Source organism: Dendrobium catenatum, unplaced genomic scaffold (assembly GCF_001605985.2).
Source record: "Dendrobium catenatum unplaced genomic scaffold, ASM160598v2 fragScaff_scaffold_970, whole genome shotgun sequence".
Classification (NCBI taxonomy): Eukaryota; Viridiplantae; Streptophyta; class Magnoliopsida; order Asparagales; family Orchidaceae; genus Dendrobium; species Dendrobium catenatum.
Window position 1 is genome coordinate 465,393 of NW_021319432.1, and position 3,622 is coordinate 469,014.

At 30.5% G+C, this 3,622-nt stretch overlaps 1 protein-coding gene across 1 annotated transcript in view; it reads right to left on the reverse strand.

Annotated features, from left to right (window-relative positions):
- Positions 1-3,469: 3,469 nt before the first annotated feature.
- The window catches only part of LOC110111260 (peptidyl-prolyl cis-trans isomerase FKBP16-1, chloroplastic), a gene marked incomplete in the record, with an annotated part of 29,882 nt that continues 29,729 nt past the window's right edge, over positions 3,470-3,622 (reverse strand). The window contains 1 exon segment of the mRNA XM_020843040.2: positions 3,470-3,600.

Here is a 3,622-nt window from a genome sequence, read left to right on the forward strand (position 1 = left end):
AGTTGAAATTTTCAATCACTTACTGCATTTCCACTCTATTTTTTAAAATTAAAATCTATTTTTAAATATTCTAGAATTGGGATTTTAAATGAGAAAACCCATATGGGAATTTAGCTTGTTGTTTAGACATTGATTCAATTTCTAAAAAGTATTTGAGTGTAAGGGAATACATATAAATTTATTTAATATATACAATAGGTATGTGCAAATGTGATGATACTATATCAACTATACTTCTCAAAATAACCATTTCATGCCTCCCAAGATAGCAAAAGTATTCGCGAAAAGTCGAGTTAGAACATACTAGAAAGTTTTCAAAACATCATTGAGTTTGATGTTGATAGATAGAGTAAACCACATCTTAAAATATTGCTTAAATAGTTATGCCTCATTCTTCAAATATAAGTTGTTTGATCTCGCACCCCTCTTTGAAAGTCTAATAGAGGACCCATTTAGCAAATCAAAGATTAATTTAGGCTTTGATTGGGACGACTTTCTTTCTGCTTCCTAAAGAAGCTTCCTAGTATAAAAATTAAAATTTTTATACTAGGAAGCTGCTCTAAGAAGCATTAAGAAAGCCGTCCCAAACGAAACCTTAATATGTAATTAATCTTTAATGTTTGTTGAACTCATATGAAAAGTCACACCAACAAAGCCATTTGCAAAGGTAGAAATGTTCTAAATCTCCCATCACTTGACATCTTCCTTGAAGACATCTTTCATAGAAATAAATTTGAAAAAAAAAAATTAGAATGAGAAAACCTAAGACATTAAGCGAAAGCAAGATAGGAAGAAGAAAATGTAGTAGTTCTATTTTGGCTACTAGATGAAAATTCAGAATCTTAGAAATACCATCTAGAATTATAATTAGTATAGAACAAATTCTATTAATATATGACTAAGATACACAAGCCTTTAAAAAACAAGAAAGGAAAATTACAAAATCATTTTGGAGGTTCATACATTGAGCAATGAAATATCTTTAATGGATGTCTATTGAGAGACCATCTTCCTTGGTTTCCAACCTCTTAATGATTTTTTAGGACCTCAAGATTATGATGCCTTAGTGGAATCTCTTTTTAGAGTCACTAACCCTTTCTTTCCAAGTGATGATAATAGACTGTTTAGTCCTTGCTTATTGCTAAATAATCATGTTATGCTTTACCACCATCATTTTTTTTTTCATCCAATGTAACACATCATAGGGCCAAAATAATGGAATATAATATATCATCAAGCAAAACTAGCAAAGATGCGCCATTATGATAATATGCATCTCCACATACTTGGTCTTTACATACTCCGCATCACACTCCATAATCTAATTTGAAAGAATTATTCTTTTATCTTTTAACTTACATCACAAGAGCTATCTAATTTCTTTTATCATTATATATATCAACAGAAATAAAACTATCGATCAAAACATCAATATATATATATATATATATATATATATATATATTCATTTCTCAAAAATCATATACACTACTTAAGATCTATACAATCATAGCATATCTATCATATCCTAAGTACAAAAGAATTACTACTGATAAAAAGAAACAAGCTAATAATAAACCTGAAGAATCATGATCAGCCTCACATTCCTGATATTTTGCCCTAATTTGAAAATATTTAAACTATATATAATGATCTAAAAAGCCAAATATGTCACCAAAACCTACAACTATACTCATGTCAACGATCAAATCATAACATTTGTATTCACATGATCATTGAATTAATACAAAGAATGTAAAACTCACTTGAGGACAAGGTGTATCTCATGGTGAATGGGCAGAATAGAGTTTAACAAGGTGGGTGTACCGGGTGGAGATGTATCTCATGTTGAATGGGAAAACGGAGGAGAGATTGACGGTAGCGACCCTCTGTTTGGAAGGAAAAACTTTAGCTTGATTCCAGTGGACGATAGCATGGCCACTAATAGAGCAGCAGAAAAAAGCTATCAACTACGTCCCATCCTTTCACCTTGAGGACAACGTAGATCTTTGGGATGGGAGTATTGTTAGATCGGTCTAATTTGAATTAGGGGACTCAATTAAATATTTCTTTGGGAGGGAACAATTCAATTAAATATTGCTTTATAAGGGAAAAACTCAATTAAATATTGCTTTGAGAGGAAAATTTAAATTAGGGACTGTTTAGGGATTTTTTAATCTTATTTGTTTTTTTTTTTTTTTGGAAAAAATCCACGGCGGGGCCTACACGTTAATAAAGATAAAAATTACACAATCTGAAGCTCGCTAAAAATATAGCATTTGAAAGAAATCCTAAGAGTTTTAGATCCTACCTAATCCAATAAATTAAAAAGCAAAGTAAAGCATAGTAAAAGCTGAGATATAAATAAAGAAACATCATCAACACCAACCGCAACAACCAAAAAGGCACCCTAATACACGGCCAAGCTGCACAACCATCACCAAGAGCAACCCAAGTGATATGGATTAAATCCAAATAAAGAAAGTGCCACCCTGCAAACAATGTTGCACATACAGACAAGAACAAATAAAGAAGATGGTAGGAGCACTTTCCCCACAACCAACATTAAAGAACTAACGGAACCACACAACAAATTCCACAACCGTTACAACCAAAGAAAAACAACATCAAAAAGGAGGAAGAAGAAGCCGAATAAGCAAAATACTCTTCTAAGGTTTAGGATTTTATCTTGAAATTGGGCTAAATTTGAGATATCTTTAAGTTTGGGTTTCTTTTGGGCTCTAGCGGATCTAGAGATTTAGGAGAGAAAGATCCTCCTCTTGAATAGAGGATCAATTGTATCTTGTTATTTTCTTCCGTCTATTTGATTCTTGCAATAAAATTCCTATTTTTTCTAATTTTTCGTTGGATTTGTAGAGATTTCTCGCTATTTTCCTGAGAATGATAAGATCTACTTGAAGTCTTCAAATGTTACTTATCACTTTCGTCTATATCCTTCACTAACAATAACTACACATTTGGTTAAATCCCATACACTTTCTAACATACGAATTGAAGTGAAAAAAAAAAAAAAAGAATAGAATCCCTACTATACTCTTTATCTATCATCATTAAACTCTTGAGTTGATGGGACAAAAATTATTACTATAATGAGATTTTTTTTTTGGGACATTTAAAAAAATTTTTTTTGGGACATCTATAATGAGATTTAGGCCACCAATATTTTGTACTCCTAGTAAACAGTAGCAGACTAACTATTGTGATGAGATTAAAAGTATTTGGAAGAGATCAAATGGCAATTTGTTGGTCTTATAAATCAACCACTTCTATCATGATCAAACAAATTTTTAAAAAATTAACTCACATCTAAGGTTCTACTTGACTAGATAAACTTTTATTACATAATATTTGATGGTATTAATAAATTCCAATTGATAGATAATTATGATTGATGTGTGGGTCAAATTGAAACCAGATTGTTTGAAAGTCTGGAAAATGCTTTGAGAAATAATTGAAATTTACTCGATCAATCATTTGATTAAAGGTAGTTAGAAAACAACATTAATTTCAAACTATGAACACCACTTTAACAGTAATTTCACATGTAAAATAAACAATATAGAAATCATTATTTTATAATATATATATATATATATATATA